The following is a 23,859-nucleotide window of genomic DNA, read 5'->3' as shown; positions in this document are numbered from 1 at the left end:
CTCGAGATACAGCTTCTGCTTGAGTTAGGCCTGATACTATTTCCACCCCCACCAATACATAACGTTTTCCCTCAGAGAGCCGGAAAGGGCCAATATAATCCACCTGCCAGGTGTCCCATAGTCCCTTGTTGTCCCTTAGGTGTAGGGGTTGGTCCTTAAGAGGGTTGTGCTCTCCCAGCCGAGTACGACATAGACTACACGCTGAAATAATGGTATTGCACAATTCCCTGGTTACGGACCATCCCCTGCTTATCGCTTCTTTAAACAAATCTTTGCTTCCTGAATGACCCCGCTTTACATGCAGCCATTCCAGTAAGTGTTCCCATTTCTCCTCCTCACCTTCTGTAGCAGTTCTCATCAAACGAGTCATTGAATCCACCTGGTTGTTTAGCAGGTGGGCAGGGTGATTTCCTGACTGGTGTGCAGCAACCCATCCTACTAAAAAGGACTTCCGTTTTGCAATGTTTAAGATTTCCTCCCACTTTTCACGCTGCCACACTGGTACCCGATTTACTTCCCAGTGGTTTTGTTCCCAAAATGTAAGCCATTCGGTACATCCCTTGAATACGGCATAGGAGTCTGTGTAAATAAATACTGGTTCTGTAGTCTCAGCTTCTTTAACAATCACGCTCCATACCGCTGTTAACTCTCCCACCTGAGCACTTCCCTCACCCTCTGTTATGATTCGGTCCCCCGAGTCAACATGCAGTGCTACTGCTCGGTATTTCCATACCTTTCCCTCTCTTCTAGAAGATGCATCGGTGAACCATACATTCTTTAGATGGGTTTCAAATGGGGGAGCAGGTTTTATGTATGAGGGAGGAGGTTCAGGGTGGTCAGAAGGTGGATCTTGTATTTTGAGCACTTTGGGTGCCCCCTCCTCTATCTGATATGTGTGGCAGTAATGATCTAATTGTGCATACCACTTCCTCACTGTGTCTCGCTGCGCAACCCCCACAGGAGGGGGGGTTCCAGCCAGTACTGGTTTCAGGACCTTAAAGGGTCCTCGTAGAATGATTAGTTGCTGCCTTATGATTTTTTCAACTTCCTGCAAAGCTAGGGTAACCACAAAAAGACCCTTCTCCCAGATCGAGTAACGCTTTTCTGCATCTTTGAAACTGCGCGAATGAAACCCTATAGGGCGAGTGGTACCCTCCGGCCCACGTTGCCACATGTGTATGGATAGTCCATGAATTGCAAAACCCCACTCAATTTGGAATGGATCTGTTGGATGTATCGGCCCTAAAGCCTGATATACTCCAGCCTCAAAGATTAACAGCTTTAAGGCTTCTTCATGGACAGGAGTCCAGTCCCAAGTAGCCCTTTTGCGTGTCAAATCATATAAAGGACGAGCTATGATGGAAAAATCGGGAATATGTTTCCTCCGAAATACCAGCAAGCCTAAGGCATGTTGCAGCTCCTTCTTATTTTCAGGGCTCTTTACTTCTTCCAGGGTAGTTAAAGTTTCTGGGGGAATACACACTGTTCCTCCCCGCCACCAAATACCCAGAAACTTTACCTCAGAGGATGGGAGTTGTACCTTTTCAGCTGGAATTTGGAGCCCTAAATTTTCTAGGTGGGTGATTATCTCTGTCTGGGTCTGTCCCACTGCAGCAGCATCAGAGCCACCAATCAGAACATCGTCAATATATTGATATATCCTGACCCCTTCCCTTGGAGGGATTTGAGCAAGCTCCTGCGCTAGTGCATAATGAGCGATGGTCGGCGAATGGCAGTATCCCTGGGGGAGACGTGTAAAAGTAAATTGCACGCCTTCCCATGTAAAGGCAAAGCGATCTCTGTCTGCCTCCTGTATGGGGACCATAAAGAACATATCTTTCACATCAATAGTTGCTAAGATCTGGTGGGCTTGTTCCTGTATGGTTGCAATCAGTTCAGCTATGTTAGGCACTGCAGCTGTTAGAGGACCTGTATTGGCATTTAATCGCCGATAGTCAATTGTCAGACGCCACTTTCCGTTAGGTTTACGGACTGGCCACACTGGGGAATTATAGGGTGAGTGAGTTGGAACGATTATCCCTTGCTCCCGCAGCTCTGCTATTACCGGAGTGATCCCCTCCCTTGCACCTAACGGTAAGGCGTAAGGTTTCACATTAACAGTTTTAGAAGGAGGAAGCGCAGGCGCTTGCTGTAGAAGTCTTATAGAGGCAGTTGGGGACCCAAATTTCCATTCCCTTCCTTTTGAATCCACCCAAGCTTGTCCCTTCAATAGGTCAAGTCCCAGGATATTTGTGGGGAAATTTCCCAGGATCATCATAGCCTCTGTTGCAGTTTCATTCCCAGGTAACCAGCATTTCACCCGAGCAGTCGGCTGTGGCTTAGAGTCCCCGAAAACATCTGTAACCCAGATCTGCTTTTTGTCAGCAATTATGCCATTCCGCTTGGCAACCTCAGTTTGGAGTGCTGAAATCTGAGCACCCGTATCTACTAGAAATGTAACTGGAGTTTTAAAGGGACCGAGCGGAAAGGTAATCAACAAGTCTCCTTTAGTATTCTCTGTGAGCCTCCTTAAGTGGACCCACCCGCCATCCCCCGGCTCACTTACTGGGGATGGCGCATCCAGTTTCCTGACCCTAAATCAATCAAGTCTTCTTCAGGGGCAGTTGGTGTTTGAGAAGCAATTACCACCATCTCGTTAGTTTCCAGCTCTGTCCCTCCCTTTGCTCGAAAGGTTCGCTCGGTTGGGGGGGGCAGCTTTCTTTTGTCTTTCCAGGCTCGAATGAGCTTTTCTAAAACTGTAGTACGCATACCATCCATTAACTCTCGGGGAATCCCCTGTCCAATTCCCTCAGTCCACAAAAGGTTTCTCTTTGCTCTTAAAACTTGCGGAGGGGAAGGAGGCGGATTTTCCTGCTGTTCCACTCTGCGTACCGAGGGCTTAGGTTTACCCGTTCCCCTGGTAAGGCCCATTCTCCGGCCATAATTTATTAAGTCCTGAGCTATCTCTCCCCAGGTCATGGCTTCTCCCCCTGCCCGTCTCCCCCCTCGCGGGGCTAATGCATTCCGCAAACGATCTTGTAATTGTACTGCATGTGATTTCAAAGAGTCCGGCAAACCCCGAATCAGGGGAGTCATTTGATCAGGGTTAGCAATTAATAGCATTGGGGAAGGCTGCTGCGGAACCAAACGCCTGTCATGCATTAATTGGAGACAAGCAGCCTTCTGCAGACTTTCAGTCAAATGATTTACGGTTGGGGTCTCAATACATACTGGATCCCCCCTTTCCAAGGGGTCCAGACCCCCAGCCCAATAAGCAGCTCGTTGAGTTAACGACCACGGCTCTCTCTGGTCATCAGTAACTAAGAAAACCCCTGGCCCCCAGTATCCCTGGGCCTCATCTTCTGATAACAAAATTCGGTCGCCACCAGTCAAAGATACCCTCCACACGTATTCAGTCTCAGTTTCCTGAGCTAGTCTGGTATATTTCTCCTGAATTTTTGCAAGCTCAGTCGCTGGATATGGTGTAGTTCGAATGGTGACCTGCGGAGCTCTTCCACCCTGACCCTCGGTGCTCTCCGTTTTAATTAATGGTCTTAAATTTGCCCCCTCATTTTCGGGGTAAAAAATTTCTCGGCTTATCTCTAAATCCTTTGTTGGATACAAGGGTCTGGCTGCTGCTTTTGCCAGACTCGTAACTCCCTGTTCACTATCCGGAACAGAGCCGAAATCTGTCCGGTTGCAGGTTTCTTGTTCACTCCTCTCTTTTTCGGACCGTGAGATTTTTTCTCGGTCCAAGGCATCTAACAGAGCCATGTGAAATCGCTGAGAGGTGTTACGCTCATCAGCTAATTGGCTTTTCAGAACTTCAGTTTGCTCTTGCCAGAGTTTAGCTTTTTGTTCAGTAATTTTACGTTCCTCAACCAATTGATCCTGGAGAGCTTTTACCAGATCTTGTAAGGATTTGATCATTTCCCCTTCTAATTGTTTCTTAACATGTTTATCTTTTTGGGCTGCAGTCAGTGCTGCCCCTAATACAGCGCACACTACAGCTTTTCCTTTGCCTGGTCGCGACCCTTGCACCCCCGCAAGTGCACTGATATAGCTTGCCACTGCTTCTGGATTATGCCAATTATCGTGGGCCCAAACCTCTACTAAATGAGGAGGACAAGCCTTATACTCCTTCAGTTTCTCAAAAATAGGGGAGCAGTCAAGCACCGACATTTCCTGGCCAGTCATGGCTTGCCACTGCTCGAACCTCTCCTGGCTTAGAGCTGAGAGGTCACTTCCCGATTCTCCCTGTCCTTATCGGATAGAGAATCGGTATCCCTCCGACCCTTTCCCAGCGTAGAGCTGAGGGGCCAATTCCCAGTTCTCCCTGTCCGAGTTGGTCGGATAGAGAACCAGTATCTCATAAGACTTTCCGACACCGAAGGGGATCCTGCCGACTACGCCAATTTTAATGTCACATCCCGCTCAGACGAGGGGGACAAGTGACTCAGATTCGCAAATCCCCAATGGAGCGGACAACAAGTCTCCAAGTCTAAACATTTATTAACTACTCACAATGTACTAATTGAACACACGATAGTTGGCTAAGTATATAGCAAGTTGTGGCAAGCAATATAATATGCCTTGCATTTCTTAATAGGAAAGGGAAAAGAGGGAGATAGAGGGAATGGGGAAATACAGATCACCGGTCTGGGTTTCTGCGCTGATCCTGCCGACGAGGGTTCCGAGAGGCACAGGAGACATCCGTCTTTTTCACTGGCATCCGTCTTCTTCGCTTCACTGCACTCTCTCTCCTCCGGGGCCCCCCCCCTCTTCCCTTCTTGATTTATACCCACTTTCCTTGGGTCCATCCCCTAGGTCGACCCCCATACCTACGTATCCCATGTACGGGGAGGGGTGAGGTGTTTCATGGGATGATGTAATTAGCATGATCATGTTAGCCCTCGTTAGCATATTGAGGGGTGTTAACTTTAATATGCATTTCGTGGATAATGAAGCAAAGGTCATTCACCGGACAGATGGCCCTTGAAGTTTTGGCCAGGTGCACCAGAGCAGAGCCGTCCTGTCTTCACAGGGCTCCCTCCTCCAGTCCCATCTTGTGTTATTCGGGCAGCCTTGTCAGCTTCGACCTCCACAGAATGCACCCTGTGACTCATAGTTTTGTCTTGCGAGTGTTTGAGGCATTTCTTTGATCAGCCTCAACTTTTGCTTTCTCAGACTGTTTTTCTTAGTTTCTCACAGGCCTGGTTTCTCGTCTCTCACATAGGGAAGCTGAAGTAGGCTGATGCTGAAACCTTGAGTCTGGTTCTGGACTTGTCCAGGGTCAGAGGGGTTCAGAGCAGAGAGGGGAGTGGGTGGGCTTCAGCTTGTGGTTTCTGTGTACAGAAGAGCAAGCATTTGAACTTTCTTCAGCAAACTGTACCAAATCCACTTTTGATCCCTGTTACAACTCTTCTCCCACAATTTTCCCAGACTCTTGTCTTGAACTCCATGCTACTGTGCAAGTGCATCTAGTGCATGCTCTCACTCTTATTCAGGAGAGAGCTGTGTGCAATGGATGAGATGTTATGGCAGGAGTTGCTTTTTTCAAGCTACAACTTGAGAACATGAATTGGAAGTTATTTTGGTTTTGCACTGTTATGTTCAATATGGTCCTGAGGTGTAGGTGCTGGGTTCAGGCTCTCAAACTGGCTCCCCAGAAAGGCCCTTTCCTGTGCCATGGGGAGGAAGAGTCTCAAAGAATAGAGCTGCAGTCTCTAGTGCTTGTCTCAAAGCTGTTTCTATTCTGAACCACTGAATATGAAAAATCACCTGCTTCTTCCTGACAATCAGGGAAAACAGACTTTGCTCTGAGGTGGTTTTAATTGCTTTCCTTGTTCTGATGATGGAACAGCAGAGCCTTCCATCTCTGCTTCTGCAGTGCCGTGAGTATCCACACTTTGGTTTCCATTCCTGTTTCTGCCTCCTCTGAGGCTGTGGTCATGGCTAAGTTGCCTCCTTACAGCATACCTTTTTCTCTGAAGTCTCTTATTTTTCACGTCATCTTAAAAACACTGCTGCAGGAGGCATGCTTCCCTCCTCTTCCTGCCAGGTTGCATTCCAACCTTCATGGCAGCAAGTGTCTTCAGAGGGAAGTTCATTTGGCCTTCACCACCTTGAGATGTATCATTCCCTGGAGCTGCCTTCTTCTCACCATCAACTGCCTTAATGTGAGCTAGTTCAGACTTAAACACAAAGGGTTGTATTCATCTGCTCTAGCTTGGACATCTGGAAGTTATTTAAGTCTGCTCTCAGTCAACATAAATGATGCCCAGTTGCGCCAGATTTAATACAGTGGATTTACCAAGTTCTTCTATTTCAAGAGAAAAGAAAAACTTCAGTCTTAACTTAAGGTTTACAAGTCTCTGTAGAGAAGTCTGATTGCAGATGTAGTTTTGCAGGATTCAGTAATAGAGTTAATATTTTTCTGAAAAATATTTTGTACACTATGACCTTTACTCTCAATGGAAGGCAAACTATAGATCACCTCTTTAATGTGGTGCCATTTGAAACATTTGTCTTTTCAAACTGGGACAAATAGTAAATTGGCATTTAGGACACTCAAGGATCCATTTGTTGTGTGCCACAGCAAGACAGAATCTGCTGGAGGCTGCAAAATACCCCCCTGAATCGAAAAGTTGAATGTCAAGCTTAACTTTTACCATTCTGCAGAACAGAAGGCATTTTTAGCCCCCTGTACTTCCAACTTGCAGGGCAAGCAAATTGGATACCTCTTTATTTTATTTGGTAATTTGTAAAGATTATTTCTGTCCTCTCTATTTTTTTTACTTTTTCTCTCAAAGGTGTAAAGTTTTATTCTGTGCTGCAAATGGGCTGCAGACTGAGATGAAAAGAGGACAATTTTGATAGAAATGCATAAGCCAGAAAAGAAAGAGAAATTGAAAGTGTTAAACAGTAAAAGTAAAGAGGCAGATTTTTATTTAATAACCCCTAAATGATGTATGTAAAAGCTCTGAAAACACTGTTAATTATGGGTGGAAAAAAGCCACAGTTCCTGTCCTTACAATGTCTGTTTAGTATGATGGACACCTTTATAGAAAACACTATTCTCCTATAAGCTTTTATTCCAAAACAACAGTTTTCCCCATCGGGGTGGTGGTACTGTAGTATATGCAATTATTCCTGTCTAGTGAAGGTGACTGTTCAGAATCTTGGTTTTCTGTTTCATTTTACTGCCCTGTTTCACAGCAGGGGTAAATGTGCTGATAAAGAGGATGGTCAAGGTTGCAGGTGTCAAGCTAGAGCCTGAATTTGGGTCACCTTTCTTACCGCGATCCCCTGTGGCTTTTGGCCAAGGCAGCTGGTCTGCTTTGGCCACAACCCCAGTTCTTTAGGTGCCTCACATTCCCAAGGCATCTGTGGGAGTCAGGGAAGCCTGAATTCCCATGCAGGCACCTGGTGCCTTCAGAGGATTCAGCTTTCTGTGCCTTGGGAAGCTGTACCTGTATTCCTCGTCTGCCCAGTCTTATTTTGCATGGAAATAAAATGAGCTTGTCTTTTCTCCACAACTTGAGTTGTCCTTGCCTGTCCTTGAGCACTTTGAGGCTGTTTGGCCCTTCTGGGAAAGGGATCGTATTCCTCAGATGAAGCATAACGCTCCTTCACGTTTTCTGTGCTCTCTTTACAAATGACAGCCTGGAGTTTTCAACCTTATTATTAACTACAAAACCCAGTGATTAGATGCAGCAAGGTCGTTTATTATTTGCTCAATGCTCTCAGGGAGATGAGACATTGCAGGAACCAATAGAGAGCTAAGCTCAACAGTAACAATTCTCCTTTGCCTGTCTATAACTTTACTTTTTGACTAAGTTGCAGATCTTACATCTTTTACGAGGGTGAGAAAAGGATACAAACAGTTTAGCAACCTGTTTCTATTGTCTATCTGCTGAGGAAGTTTATTCTCTGTGGCAAGATGGATGATGATGCCTGGACTCTTTTGATCCTCCCTGCAAAGGGATTAATCTCATTCTTTAGTTCTCCTTGCTAGGGATGAAGTCAAGGATGGAGTTAAATAGTTTGATGGGTGGCAAATAAGCTCCTGAACTCCATTGTCCTTACCGAGCAGGAATCCAGTTAAGGTTATCTGAGAATAAAAATGATCCCATGCTGTCCTGGCTGTGTTTGGGTCCTTTTCCTGACAGCCAAGTCTGCGTTACAGGAGAGAATAATTTGCATTCAGTTCTCTTCTTTGCCACTTTTCTTCATAGAGTAGCTAAGATAAAAACTGGGCCAAAATAATGTTCTCTTAGCCATTTTAATCTTAGAGTGGCGAGAAGCCCTGAGTGGGATCAGTGCAGTCGCTCTTCCAGTGGGAGCTGCAGCTCCCAGTCCAGACCTCCAGCAATTACTGGGTCCTTCCTCTTACTCTGAGCAATACCAAATCCATGGCACTCATCTCCATGTAGAAGGACAGCAGCAAGTCCATGCCTCTAATTCAGCACAGGATCAGTTCTGGATATTAAAGCAATGGCCTTGCCCCTGAATAGGTATGAATATTATTTTTAGTAAGTAGTGGTTTAATTTCCAGCTTGGCCTTTACTAACACAAGGAGTGACCCTTCATCACAGTCTTCCTCCGAGTAATGGGGTTACTCTTGTGGGATATGACTCAGCTGGGAGAAGCACCTCTGCCTTTTGACCCTACTGAAATAATCATGGGGAGAAAATGAACAGTTCCTCAGAAAATTGAAGCCCACGTGTCCCTTGCTAACTTGGAGGACCTGCAACCCGTGAATCTTTGTTAAGGCACAATCATTTAAAAGTCCTAAAAGTGGGTCCTGATGCCGGAGATAGCTTTGCAGAAATGATGATGATGTATGGAGGTCAAGTCCAAAGCTAACAATGGAGAGGAGGAGGCTGCAGGGGCACAAGGGGACCAGTTTATTAACGCTGCTGCTGCTATTTTCTGTGGCAGGTCCGAGTACCTTCAGCCTCATTGATCTGAATGGTCAGTGTTTCTCAATCTGCCCTAGTCTCAAGGGATCAAGCTTCCCCGCTCTTCTCTCTGGGGTGGAGGGGGTGGTTGGAGCTACAAAATACTTAATAGTATGGAGATTTTTGCCCTGTGCAGTCTGGCTTCTCAGCTTTGGCAGTCGCACGTTGTGCTCCTCTGTTTCTCTGACCCAAACCTTCAACTGTCCACTTTTATTTCCTCTTGTGATGGGATTCCAGTAAGCTCTGTAGCAACAGACAACCGAGAAGAGGGACCCTGTGTGTTTTCTAGCTAAGAAAAGGGTGTGTGTAAGCTCACTGCCACACCTGAAGCTCTGCATTAATTCCATCTATATCCCCACCACAGGGAAAATCAAAATTGTTGTTCACACTTAAACACCGACAGTCAACCAGCTCTGAGAAAATGTCTGTAATGAACCAGCCTTTTCATTGTGCTCCCCGTACATTCACCTACCTGACCTCACAGAGACCTGGAAGTTGCTAGAAGTTCCTAAAGAGGGTATTACTCCCCTCTTCCCTGCTGCTGCTGGGAAGTCTAAAGTTAGAAAGACTATTATATTTTGTCACTGTTTTATAAAAATGTTATGGGCTTGAACACTTACAGTGAGACTTCACGCTATTATTGCAGAAGCGTTTAAAATGTTCTGAGGTGCTTTTAGGTGCCAAAAAAATTTAGTTGACAAAATAATAATAAATCCAGATCTAGCTAACACTTTCAATGAACATAAAAGCTCTGACTGAAATTCCCTTTACCTCTCCGTTCACCCTGTGACGTCTGTCTTTCCTTGCGGCTTTGTTCCACACTAAAGCTGTAATTTATAAGTTCTGAATCTCTATTATGTAAAACAAGGAGAGTTAATTTTTGGAGCTTTCTGAGACTTATCCTTTGTAAGTGAACTGTGGTACAAAAATCCAATAAAAACTTAGATGTTTTAATTTATAGTAAAGCTTCTGCACGCCACTCTGGGAATGTAAAGCAGTCCTGGCATGATCATTAATTACGTGCATAGTTACTGTAAAATAGTCTCATCCTAAGACAGAACTGGAGTCAAAGTCCTTTTTATTTGTTGGGGTGGGGAGCTGTGTAGATCTGCTTTAAGCTGGAATACAGTTCTCCCCACCCAGTCTCTAATCTCCTCATCATAGCTTGAATATCCAGAGTCCTCTGCTTAAATATTTCCGGCTAGAGAATGTGATATGATACGGAGCGGTTGCACCTGAGTTGTAACAAAAGAAACCCGTGTCAAGCATTCAGGTGTCGTTATGAACTTGGAAACTGCAGATCACTGCAGTGCAGCTCCAAAGGCATTTCTCTGGCTGCATTAAAGGGCTTGGAATGACATCTTCAAAATCCAGAAGAACATACAGCTTTTTACTTTACAGTGTGATTAATGACTCTAGGAACAAGTTTTTAAGCTTGATCTCCAGATGGAAGAATATTAAAAATATTGATTTATTGTGGCTTCTTGTGTGAACTTTGCTCAAATTGGACTGCTGAGCTGCTTGAGCCAATTTTGCTGTCAGCGTGGTCACTCAGTCCATGAGTCCTAGCGATTCTGCTGTGAGTTCTTCCCCTATAGCACTTTGGGGAAAATATCAGTTCTTTGCAATGTTTGAGGATTTTAAAAACCATATAAAGAAAATCCCATTCACACATATGGGAACTGTCAGTCATAGCATCGCTGTGAAATCCAACTGCAGGCACAAGGACACCAACTCTGACTTCTACCAAAAAAAAAAAAAAATTTAAAAAATCTTCCTTTGTTTGGAAGACAGACAGAAAAAGCTATCGAGGGTGTAAATCACTGTCATTTGTTAAATCTGCTCAGGGCTCTGTCCTCAGCTGGTACCAGTTAAAGTCCTGTGCACCCAGATTAAGTTGCAATAATTCAAGAGGAGGATTTTAATTAAGCAGAAAATAGTGATCATAAAACTCTGTTCCTATATGTACCTGTTCTAGGCTCATCTGCACATGTGATGGTGTCCTAGAAAGTCTGAGTCCCTAAAATAAGAAAAAAACTTCCATTAGTTGTTTAATGAGCTTTAAATATTGTTATAAAAACTTCTTCACTCATCAGCATCTTTTGTTCTCAGAAATGTATTAAGTTGGGGATCTCAGGAAGGTGTCTGATCCACTCTCCTGCCCCTGCAGCCCAGCTCTGGGAGCCTGCCCAGGCCATGAAAATCTGCTGCCTCTTCAGAAGACAGATTCTGGTGCCCCCCTGTCGCTGGCCTTCAGAAAGTTTTCCAAAGTCTGATCTGATTTTCTTCCTGCAGTCTCAGCACATTCTTATTATTTCTACCCTGGGCATCAGAAACAGTTATGACCCTGTTCATATTAATACCTCTAAGCTGGTGCTTTCATCAGGTCAGAAAAACTCCCCGTGTTTTTTTCAGATGGAGAGCAGCAACAGCTTCTGGCTAAGGCCCAGCTCAGGACCCAGGTGTGAAAATGAACAGCAGTTCAGGACCAGAGCAGCTCTAGTTCTCGGTGGGAGGTGAAAGGTGATGGTCTCTTCCAGGCGTGAATCTCTGCAGCGGCTCCTTTCCTTCTCTCAGTACTGTGCTGGTAGTTAATCAAATATATTGTTCCTCTATGCCTCAGAGCAGTGTCTTTCCTCTACAGACTTCCCCTTTCTAATTTTCCTTCAGTCCTTCATCATATTCAGCCTGGAGTGAATATCTCAAAGACTTTATCATCTGAGCCTGTTGGAGTTCTGGGGCAAAGTCCTTCCCTCTGTAACAGAATAAATCCCGTAAAACCAGTGGAGATAAATGAGGGAGCTAACCGTGATGGCCCTGGGTCCCCACTGTGTGGGCAGCTGGAAGTCCCACCATGGTGAGGGGTGACGCTGGAGCCAGCTCCAACATCTGGTGAAGGCTGACCCAGCCTGGGGCCAGGAGGGAGGAGGACTGGAGACCCAGATTTGGCAGGTCTCATGCTCTTCTCTCTCAGTTGCAGCATCTCCTGGGGTCTCCCTGTCTGTCAGGCAGGTGGAGAAACCCCCCTGCAGATGAACAGGGGTGGGACACCGTGGTGGCTGATCAGATCAGTGTCCTGCTGAGATGGAAAGGAAGTGGGCCTTGTGTAAATGCCAGGCTGAACTGTGGGCCACCAGCACGTGCCTCAAGTGTAGTTCTCCTACCATAAATAAAAGTAGCACCAATAGCCCAGGAAGATTTTCAGAAGATGAAAAAAGAAATGGATAAAGCAATTACAGAAAAAGGCAAATTAAAGTATTAGAGCTTGACGGGCTCCTTACTTTTTCCCCTCTTCTCCTTGAATTACTTTTCACTCTTAATTTCCTTACATCAGATTACAGCCTGGTCATCTGCCAGTGATGACAATCTCACTTGGGCACCTGTCCTGGCTGCTGCCACACGGTGCTGCCATGCGGGGGGACGCCGTCTGCGTGCCGGGGGGGATGGGGAGAGCTGTATTTCACCCGATTATCAGCTCCATGCTTTAATTTTCCCGGCACATTGCTGTAACCTGGACGTAGGCTGGGGATTGCAAAAATATAAAACAAAACTAAAGCCTAAAAAGCTAGCCGTGTGATAATGAATGAGATACTGCTGACCCGTGGGCTTTCTCTCTCTTCCGGATAATTACAGAGGAATGACTGTATAAATCTTAGTTGGATTTCCTGCTCCTTTTTCTCTTGGAAATGGATGGCTCTGTGTGTTTCTGTTCCCCAGGCTGGAGGATTGTTTTAATTTAAATGCAACTTTACGATGCTTTGCTGCTGTAGCAAGTAGAATTAAAAAAACCCCACACCAAACAACAAAGAAAGAAAAGAGAGTGAAGCTTTTAGATAACTTATCATTTATCACACTAGCTGGTAACTGCTGTTCTTGTGTCTGAACTGCAGTTTGTTACACTGCCTGAATGCAGTTCCCAGCAAGCTCTTGCCAAAGGCTTTGGATTTCTTCTTTGGCTTTCTCTGGTCCAAGGGCAATACTCCCCAAATTGTCTCTTCCGGTTGATTGACATTTTGGGGGACAGCACGTTGGCAGACCTGGTCACGTTATGGCTGAGGGTGTCTTTATACAGCGGTGACTTCTGTACTCTTCTGTTGCTCCCCTGAGTTTGAGGGATCCCAGCACCTCCCCTCAGCCAGGCGGGCAGAGGCAGGGCTTGCACCCAGGCTGCTGCAAACAGCAGCTTCTCCATGGGGGTGGTAAAAGACGTGGTACTTGAGGGTTTTTCTTCTGGAATTCAGTAATTATCTTTGATCTTTTAATATCAGTGTTAAGCAGTTAGGCTCCAACACCTACCTTGTACTGGTGTCTCTCACCCAATGTTTCATCACTGTATTAAATACAATATATTTAATATATGTTAATATATTATATGTATTTTCATCCTCTGTTTTAGCCCAGCTTCGCAAGTGATTGCACCAACTCCTGGCCTCAAAGTATCTCCCTTAAACCTGCTAAAGAAAAACCTTTGGACTTCTTGCAATGTTCCTTATTAAGACTAAGAATTACCGACGCTGCTCCGCAGCCCTCTCCCCCCTCTCAGCACGCGATGTGTTACCCAGAGAGACCTTTTCCCTCGCCCGGGAGGGGAAGACAAATACTATAATCAGGTGCAGGATGAGCCTGGGGCGTAAAACAGCGTCTCTTCATACAAGATTTGTAGTTGTGGAGTGCTGCTGCAGCCCTGCTAATCCACTCGCTCCTTATTAGGAACTTCTGGGCAGTTTTACTGCAAACTGCTACTTTTAAGTGGGGCTTGCTCAGGCAGAGGCAGGACAGCAAGTGCAAGAGGAGCCTGACAAGGCTTTGGCAGCTGGGAAATGCAGAACTGAATTGCAGCTGGGATGCTGGGAGGAGAGAGTAACCCAGAAATGCCAGAGAATGTGGGATTTTGGTGAGCACCAAATGAAATTTGTTTGCAGGCTGGATGCAGACAAGAGCCTGCTCAAATGGCAAGGCTGGCCAAGGGTAATGCTTTCAGCTTCAGCATCCTGAGGATTTTAGGTTCACAGCAGTGTTTGTTTGTGTGACACTCTTCAGATGAAGCTGCCTTCAGGTTTTGGCACCCAAGGCCATGGCTCAAGGCAAGTCCATTATGTATGGCCTGAATTCCCTGCTTTGGGCTCAGATTAGATTGCATTAAATCCCAGTGTAGGCACTCTTCAGTGTGGTTTAATTCAGTGTATCTTCAGATTCAGCATTAAACTGAATCAAATCAGTGCTGTTCTGATTCCGAATAAGAAAGTGCCTGTGAGAGGCCTTAATATCAGTTTGAGTAACCACTTCGAAGTTACACCTTTAATTCATTTAAAGTTTTAAAGTACTTAAAAGCTTGTCTACACATCATTAGTGAATGCTTTCCTTATCTAGGATGCTCTATCTGATGGAAAAGAGATTGGGTACAGGTTGGGTACGAAAGGGTGGATAAAGGTTGGTTGGTTTTGTGGTGCTGTCAAGTTTTATTCTAAATTGCTTTAGGGTGTTTTCTTGATTTTTGGAGTTTAAGGTTTTTCATTAACGCAAAATGAAATGCTAGCATTTCTGGTCTAAGCAACTGCAGAGGAAAACTTTGTATATGTACATATACCTATGAATGTAAAATCTCTAAAAGCAGATACCACAATTTTTTGAAGCATTTGATTCTAAGTTTATTTCTTGATTGTGAGGAGCATAAACAAGTTTTCTAAACACACAGAGGCCCCTAAACCCTCTGAAACAAACTCTTCATAATCCTTTCACAGGCTTCTGTTCTGCAAAACTTACCATCTAATCAATATGACCAGATTCTACTTAATTAACAACATTGAACCAAAAAGCCAGGATCATCCCAGACTGGGTGGTAACTCTCTGCAGATGCCTGAGGGAAACTTCTGCTGATGGGAGGCATCACAGCTCCCACTTCCACTCCTAAACAGACACACCAAAGGCTGTAATTTCTTGTTTCCTAACAATATTCTCTCTGCATCTGCAGCTGAAGTTCTGGCTGTGAAACATCCAGAACCTGTTCATTGCATTTAAAAGATAACTGTAGAATAGATAACAACATGTAGAACATAAGTCTGTGTGTGTGTCTGAATAAGGAAAAGCTTCTTATATAATCCATTAGCAAGCTGCTGGTCTGCAGTTTCTTGGTAATGAGATAAAGAGCAGGCATGGAACACCTTTCCCACAGTAGCTGCGAATGCTCCCATGTGTTCTTCCCTCTTAAGTTGTATTTGCTTGTTGCTGCTGGTGGAATAACATCTCATTAGTAAGGAAAACCTGAAGAAGCCACGAAGGGCAGCAGTGTCCAGGACTGAGGGCCTTGAAGGAACTGCACCTGGGCTCCTTTTTGGGGAGGGGAGGATAAAAAAAGGTATAAAGTGCAGATCCCAGGCAGAGGAACCCCTCCTGACCTGCTGCTAAAGCTCTCCAAGAGGAAAGACTTTTCTGTATCTTCTGACCCAGCAACCTGGTTAGATCCAAAGCCTTCTTCAGAGCTCAAAGCATTCCCTCTCCATTCCATTCTAACTGGTGAAGCTGTCAGGTCCAGCTGATTATTTCTTTTCTTTCACTACTCCTTTTCTGGAGGAGTTCATGTATTTAAAAGCTATGTTGTCTTATTTACTACAGAAACAAGGACACTTCAACTAAAGATGAATGCTATGTGTGAAGGGAAGGAAGACCAAAGTCTGTTTAGTGAAGAATCTCTTCCTTTACCTTTCCTTAAATCCCTCTATTTCTTTTTAGCCCCCATGACTAGCTGCCTCTTCACTCAGAATATCTGCTGTTTCCGTAGGGAGTCTCTTGGCCAGGAGCATGTTCTTTCCTTCAAGCAACAAACCAGAGAATTGAGCGAAAGAGCATCTCTAGAAAATGGTTTTTCTCTTTCCTTGACCTGGACTCAAATTGCATGCCACAGGCTCCTGAAGGCAGTGAAATGTTCCCCTTCCAGCCTTCTCTTTCCCGTTCCCTGTCCCTAGTCTGGGTCCTTGCCTCCTTGCTCAGTTTGGATCCAATTCTGCTCTAGTTTAGCTGAGCCTGGAAGCAGTGCCTACAGCTTTAGAGCTGGGGATGCACTTCAAGGTTACAGCCTGCTACCTCCTCTGGGACAAGGAACTTGCTGGCCTGCTGTGGCCGTAGGAGTAGTTCTGGCTGTTAGAGCTCCACAGTAAACCAAGCACTGATACAGAGAAATGATTACTTGTTTTGAGACTTATTTACTTATAGAAAACTGCTTAACAACTTATTTACTCACTTATAGCAACTTATAGTATTACTTATAGTATTTCTGAATATTGCTAAGAATCCTGCTTGCCCAGACTGTTCTGTGGGATTTTACCAAGGACTGCTGTGTCCATCAAAACAAAGCAGTTTACTGTGAAAATCTACCAAGAACTGCAGTGTTCAGCAAAATATCATGTTTTTGTCCTTGGGAAACAGATGTGCTCTGACTAGTTGGGTCTTGGTAATGAGTAAAGATGGTCATATACGGACGGTAGAAGTTCCATTGGTTCTCTTAGATAAGATAGAATGAGTAAACCGGCTGAAAACCACTCTTGTTATTCAAGAAATTGGCCAAGAGAATCTGCACATGCTCCGGGGAGAAGTACAGGGTGAGGAGGACTGTGAGCCTTCCTCCCAAAGATCCCTGAAGACGCCCCCCAGGAGGAAATGCGCAGGTGCAAAGAGAACACAAACTGCTGACACCAGCCTCTAGAGCTAACCCAGCCTTACTCATGCATATGTATGTTTGTGTTATGTAATCAATGAATATGTATATCCAGAGTCGATAAGTTTCTAGTAAAATGTGCTGTTGGGGTGCAAGCTTTGTGGGGAAATCCCCTCGCACCCCAGAGCTGGAGTAAACATACCTGCTGCATAACTCTCTGAGTTGAATAGAGTCTGTTTCCGCGAATCACTGTCCCCAAGACCTCTGGCCCCCTGTGACCAGTGGCCCCTTCTCCCACCGCACCCTCCCCCTCCTCTCCGACCAGGCTCGGGGTCACCCCTCAGAGTGACTCTTTCCCTTTGTGCCCGACTTGGCTGCCTGCAGCCTCATTTTCAGGTGCTGGGCATGGAATCCTTGTCTTGGACAGGAGACAGAATGGAACTGAAGCATCGTGAGCTGTGAAACTTGGGAATTTTATTCAACAACTAAGACAACATTTTTTGTGCAGTCGGAGGAGCATGGGCAGGACCGAGAAGGCTGTTGACGCTGAGGCTGCCGTTGGCTCAGCAGTCAGAGCCCTTGCAGGAGGCGGTCATGGTGCACTGCAGCCTGCACTGGATCCTGTCCATCCTGGTGCTCAGGCCTTCCCTCAGGTTCTGCATGAGCTCCTGCAACCAAGTAAAGAGTTCCACCAACTTCTGCACTAGAAGGGGGAAGGAGCTGAACCCGCCTGATTGTGTTGGTGTTGGCCTTGGCGTCTGAAGGGGGGTTGAGGGGAAGGCTGGCCGTGGCGTTGGAGCAGCCGTTACTGCTGGGCTCAGCCCCATCTGTTCTAGGATCCAGTCGTAAAAGTGCTGAGTGGAGGTGTAGATTCCCAGCCGTTTTGCTCTCGTACAGCCTCTCCCCCAGCTGGTCACCCCAACCAGCCAGAAGTGGTCAGCACTGTTGTCTTTGCAGACGAGAGGAGCACCACTGTCACCCTGCAGTGGAGGAGAGAGGGTCAAGGTGGTGTCGGGTGGCCGCTGGCAGCACTAGGGCCGGCTCCTTCTCTCTGTCAGCACCCCCCAGAGCTGTATGCGCTGCACAGAGAGGCTCTGCTCAGGTGCTGGGGGCGACAGGACCTTGTCTGAGAGGGGGTCATGGGCCCGTGGGGTAGGACTCGTGCTCCTCTCGTGCTCCACCCAGCAATGCTGGCTGGGTGCAAGAGGGATGTTCCAGGGCTGGGACCTGGACCTCGGTGCTGCCAGGAGTGCTGGATGGGCTTTCTGGGCAGAGTCCCAGGCCTCTGGGACAGTGGGGCCCTGGGCAAGGGCCTGCAGCTGGGGAAGGGGAGGTGAGCCCCGCCAGCGGCGGGGACCCAGCGGTGGGAGGGCGACTGGCCAGGCAAAGCCCGCGCCAGGGTGTTTGGGCGGCTGTGCCGGGGCTGCCTGTGCCGCTGGGTGCTGCCTTGTCGCAGGCTCCTACCTGGCAGGTGTCGATGCCGCCCTGCGGGTAGCCAGCGCACAGGTTGTGGGGGTGGACGGCCCCTTGGTACGACCGGCTGCTGTTGCAGAGGTTGAGGTCGATGAGGTGGACCTTGGCCTCCTGCAGAACATCCGTTGGTCCTTCAGCTGTGAGCAGAGAAAGGAATTAACGCCCGGCAGCTCGTTGCCAGGTCTCCTGCCCTGTCTGGGTGAACCCTTCCCTGGGGCTTGGCTTTGCACCGGCGTTGCCCTTCTGTCTCGCCGTGGGCCCTGGGCCAGGCCCATCTCTCCATGGGCACACGTCCCCGCAGCCGCGCTCTGGCTCTTGCCTCTGCTGTCAGGAAGCCCAGCCCGCCTCCCCCGTGTGCCGAGCTCGCACTTGGGACGCGAGCGCTCTTTGGGAACTCACCTCTCGCTGTCGTGGACCCCCAGCCACTGATGTAGCAGGTTGTCAGTTCTGACACTTTCAGCGAGGTGTCGGGCACGCAGGCGAGTTGTATGGAGTTGCTGCACTGGACAGGCTGGTCCAACTCCAGCAGCGCAATGTCGTTCCTCTGCGAGATGCTGCTGTAATCCTCGTGAACCAGCAGCCGTTTAATATTGCGCACTTGGGCCTCCGGGCCCAGCTGAGTCAAGCGGGTGGCCCCAACCACCACGCGCCACGTGGTGATGTGCCTGGAAGGCAGATGGGGAGAGGGCTCAGAGGGAGAGGAACCACGTGCTGCAGCAGCCCAGCAGTTCCCTGCCCTTTGCTTCACACAGGGGAGAGGAAAGCAGTGCTACGGAGGGCGCGACTGCCCCTGCATGCCTTGGGCTCAAGGCGTGTCAAGCTGGAGGCTGCTAGAAAGCCGTGGCAGGAGCCCAACTCTCTCCTGAGCAGCGTCTCAGCCGGGCTCTGCAGTGCCCAGGCACTGGGCATACCGCAAGGAAAGGGGACGGGAGTAGCACGTGGTGCTGCGGGTGGGGCATCCGCGAGTGCCAGGGGATATCCCTGTTCCTGGCCCTCCTTACCTGGCCTTGGTGAAGCAGTGGGCTGCTGTGAGGACCCACTGTGGGCTGATGAGGGACCCTCCACACACATGTCCCGTGCCTCTTCTCCAGGGACCCTGGATGCTCACGATCCAGGGCCAGGCCCCTGGCTGGGTGTCTGTACCCCCCACCACGTGCGAGGTGCCATCGTCAGCAGCCATGGGCCGGAGCCCGCAGGTCCTGTAACCAGAAACTCATCACCATCCTGCTTGACGGCTCGCTGCTGTCCCGGCTGAAGGTCAGCCGTCTGCCCTCCCCACGAGGCACTGCATGGACAGCGAGGCCAGAGAGCCCCGTGGGGCAGGCGGGCGGCCGCCCCCATTTCTGCTGGAGCCCCGCAGGCGAGTTGTGCCAGCAGCCCGGGCGCTGCAAGGAGCCGAGGCTCCCACGTGGGGCTGGGGAAGCCGTGGTGTGGCCACGGGGGACAAGCGGGCACCCTCCAGGGAACCCCATCAGGTTGCCCAAGCTCCCTCCCAGAGCCTCGGCCACTTACCTACAACTGTCCCAGGCGCCGTGCGCAGGCCAGCACAGGGCCAGCAGGATGAGGAGACGGAGCAGATGCATCGCTGCCAGCGGCATGTGCCAGCTGCCAGAACTGAGGGCTTGTTGCCACCAGTGCAGCAGCCAACAGAGTGCCCGCAGGGCTCGCGGTGCCCACGGTGCCCACGGCAACGGGGCTGATGTCACAGAGTCGCTGGTTCCAGGGGCTGGGCACGGTGGTCTCTGGGGCGGGGGGGGGAAAACATGGGGGTTTCCAAGCAGCAGGGGAAGCAGAAGCTGGGATCGGACACCCCCGACAGACCCAGCTGAATGCTCTGCTTGCGGGACGGGGTGTGCAGGCCCCGTGGCAGGCAGCAGCGCCCGGCCCCAGCACTGCCTGCCAGCGGCGAGCAGGAAAAAACCCAGTGTGGCACCACAGCCTCTTGGGGGAGTTCACCACCCCCCTGCTCTCCGCAGCCCTCTGCCACCAGGTCCTTCTCAAAACTCGTACACCGGAGAACAGAACTGCTACAGACAGCAGCACACGCGTGTGTGTGGCAAAGCCCATCTGGTTCCAGCCGCGCAAGCACGCAGGGATGTGCAGCCACCTCAGCCCACCAGAGCCGAGCAGTGTCACCCTTCCCGCACAGAGCACAGGGCAGCACAGAGGCAGCACCGGCCACGCCAGCCCCAGCAACACCCTCTGGCAGGCGCCGTGTCCTCACTCTCCAGCAGTTGTCTCGCTGTTCTGGGCCAACACGGACAAGGGCGGTTGTGGCCCCTGGTGTGCGTGGCCAAGGACAGGCAGCTGCAAGCTCCAGGCAGAGGAGGCTGCTCCTGCTCTCAGCCCCATGTGCCATTCTCCATGGCCTTGGGAAATGCTGCAGCAGCCTCAGCTCCTCAGTCTGCCTCCTACGGCCGACGGCAGAGCCGTGCTCACGTGCGGGATGCAGGGCAGTCATGGCAGAGAAGCAGGAGGCAGCCGCCTGCGTTGCGCTTGCTGATCAGGGCCGCTCCCTGGAGGGGCGAGAGCAGTGGCTTGAAGCGTGGCAGCCTCAAAGCTGGTGAAGGGTGCGGGAGCTCCCTGCTGCCATCCTGGCTTGTGTGGACAGACGTCAGGCACACAGCTGAGCGCCCGCCCAGCCTGGTCCCGAGGGTGCCAGGGCAGGCTCCCACTGAAAGCGGAATAGCTGCTGTCAAAGCCCTTGAGGCACCAGGGCTGGGCCCCAGAGAAACAGGACTCGAGGCTGCTTTGTTTTGGGGAAGTTGACCTGAAGGTGAGGCCCCGGATCTGCTTCGAGAGAGCAGGCAGAAGGCGGCCTGAGAGAAGACGACTCGTCCTCTGTGGCTCTTCTGGTCAGCCAGACCCTAATCACAGTTGTCTTTAAGACCGGCCTGCCACTCAAAGCCTATTTGGAGCCCAGCTGGATACCAGATTGCCAGCCAGAGGCAACGTAGAGCCCGCCTAGACCACACGTCAGCCAGCCAGAGCCTACTCACAGCCCTCTTGGACCTCAGCTGGCCAGCCAGAGCCTACTCAGAGCCCTTGTGGCCTGCAGCCCAACTGCCAGAGCCTACTTGGAGCCGATGTTGTAAGAGTCGGTCAGAAGATCAGCATTGTCTCAACATTGTCATCAGGGACATGGACAGGAAGGTACCCGACAATGGCCTGTTTGGAACACAGTTGCCAATCCCAAGAGTGGAATGAGGCTCCTGAATACAGAACTGTGCGGCACAGTGAGCGCTGTGCTGTTCTCCTGAGCACTGAGGCGTGTGGTACAGAGTGCTGTGCTATTGTTCGGTACCTGAGCCTAACCAGAGCTGACCGCATAGCCACTGTCAAAAAAGATGGGTTGCAACTGTTGCCATAACATCAATGAAGAAATCATGAACTTTAGGCGAACTTTGCTTTATTATAATACCAAAACACACCTCCTGGTTGAAGGCTGCCCGCCTCTAAGACTGACCACGCCTTGGACACTCCCCCTCGTGCATGCGCAGTAGCCTCATTCGAGAAGGGCGGAGATCCCTGATGCAGAGGTGGAGCAAGGTGTGTCACTAAGCATAAAAGATGACTTCTGGACAACGAAAATTCAAAGCTTCCCCACCGAGCATCATGGCGACCGACGACGGACCACTACCTGACCCAGGACCATTAGGACATCTTGAGATCAGCGGTGGTAGCTATAACCTCCCCTTCTCTTCTTTTTAAACTTTACTTTTCCCCTTTCTTTCACCCATCTCTAGCTTCACAGGCAACACAACACAGTTTCACTGTTTGATTGATGCTATCCCCTTTGGTGTTGGTCACCTTAATTTTGCACTTTCGAGATCGTAGCAAACGAACCATCACAAGTCCACCGAGTGGACCGTGACAGATGTGGACACAAAAGTTGGCCAGCCAGATCAAAATTGGAGTTGTCTTTGAGCCCGGCCTGCCACCCTGAGAGAGCCAGTTGGGTACTAGCTGGCCAGACAGAGACAATGTTGAGCCTGCCTAGACCGCTGGTCGATACAAGGAAATGATCACCTGCTTTGCAACTTATTTACTTATAGCAACTTATAATGATTTCTGAATATTGTTTAATAATCCTGCTTGCCCTGACTGTTCTGTGGAAGTTTACCAAGGACTACTGTGTCCATCAAAGCAAAGCCGTTTTCTGTGGAAACTTATCAAGAATTAGTATGTTCAGCAAAAATAAGAGACATGTCCTTGGAAAGCAGATGGGTTCTAACTAGTTCAGTCTTTATAGTGAATAGATAACCATATATGGACGGTAGAAACTGATATACTGGGGCTTTTAGATAAGATAGAGAAGATAACAGCTCTTGTTGTTCAAGAAAGTGGCTAAGAGAATCTGCGCATGCTCCGAGGAAAAGTACAAGGTGAGGAGGACTGTGAGCCTTCCTCCAACAGACCCCAGAGACGCCCCCCAGGAGGCAATGCGCAGGTGCAAAGAGAACACAAACTGCTGACACCAGCCTCTAGAGCTAACCCAGCCTCACTCATGCATATGGATATTTGTGTTATGTGATCCAATGAATATGTATATCCACACTCTAGAAGGTTCTGGTAAAATGTGCTGTTGGGGTGCAAGCTTTGTGGAGAAATCCCCTTGCACCCCGGCGCCGGAGTAAACATACCTGCTGTATAACTCTATTCGAGTTGTAGAGTCTGTTTTCTGCAAGTCAGCACCCCCTCCCTTTGGGGGTCACATATGATACCTGGTGCACACAGCCAGACACCTTGCATGGGGTGTCAGGTGGAATTGCCCTTGACTTTAGGGAGCTGAAGGACAATACAGATTTTGGTAGAAGTGCGCAGCTTTTGCATGCTGGTATCTGCTTCAGTTTCCCCATGCTTCTTCAGCAGTTTTGGGGATTCTGTGTTTTTGTGGGGCCACCCAGCTCTAGGGCAGCCTTTGCTTCCCAGCCCATGGCATCTCAGGAGTCTAATGCCTCCAGTTCCGATAGCATCACCCGTAGGAGGTGTCTCCCAACTACTCCATCAAATTTCCCTTTTTCTCTCCCCTCTCCACTTGACTGGTAATTTAGCTTTAAAACGGATACTAACATCTCATTCCTTTGTTTGGTTCTGGGGATATTGTGGCTTCGTATCCTTCTGGTGTTGGGATCCTTCCTGCCCAACTACCATCCTTCATGTCAGCAGTGACCTGCTAGGGCAGAGTCATTACAAATTTAATGCTGCATTTTCTATGATCTGTAGCTTCCTTCAGGCAATGGTTTTAACAGGGTCTCTGCCAGCCTGTGACTGATGTGTTGCTCCACAGAAGCTGGAGGGATGCATGGATTTCCTCGAGCAGAGTGCCCTCGCTTGTCCCATCCTTGGCTGCACATCTGAAGTGACGTGAAGCTGCAGGGAAGTGATTTTCCTTGTGCTCTCCAGCAACCAGTGGAGACACAAAAAGCTCTTAAGAGAGTTTGGAGATGTGAAGGAGCATCTGATAGATGTGACGGTTTCCAAGTACCGTGAGCCTGACACCACTTTGTTAGAGGAGTTAAGAGGAAGGGCAGAGCCTGAGCTATCAGCTGTGATCAAAGATGTGACCTGGGGTGGACCAGCATCTGCTTTAGACAGATATTCAGGAAGGCGTGGGGAGAAATCCACCCACTGCCAGGTTCTCTGTGGCAGCTTTCCCATCTCTCATTACCAGATTCATCATCATCGGAGTCTAGTGATGAGGAAGGCAGATGAGACCTAAAAGTAATTATTTCAAAAAATCTGGGGAACGCTGCCCTTTGGGAGTCTGTC

The sequence above is a fragment of the Strix uralensis genome, chromosome 7 (assembly GCF_047716275.1).
Source record: "Strix uralensis isolate ZFMK-TIS-50842 chromosome 7, bStrUra1, whole genome shotgun sequence".
Lineage (NCBI taxonomy): Eukaryota > Metazoa > Chordata > Aves > Strigiformes > Strigidae > Strix > Strix uralensis.
Note: the sequence above shows the minus strand (reverse complement) of the source record.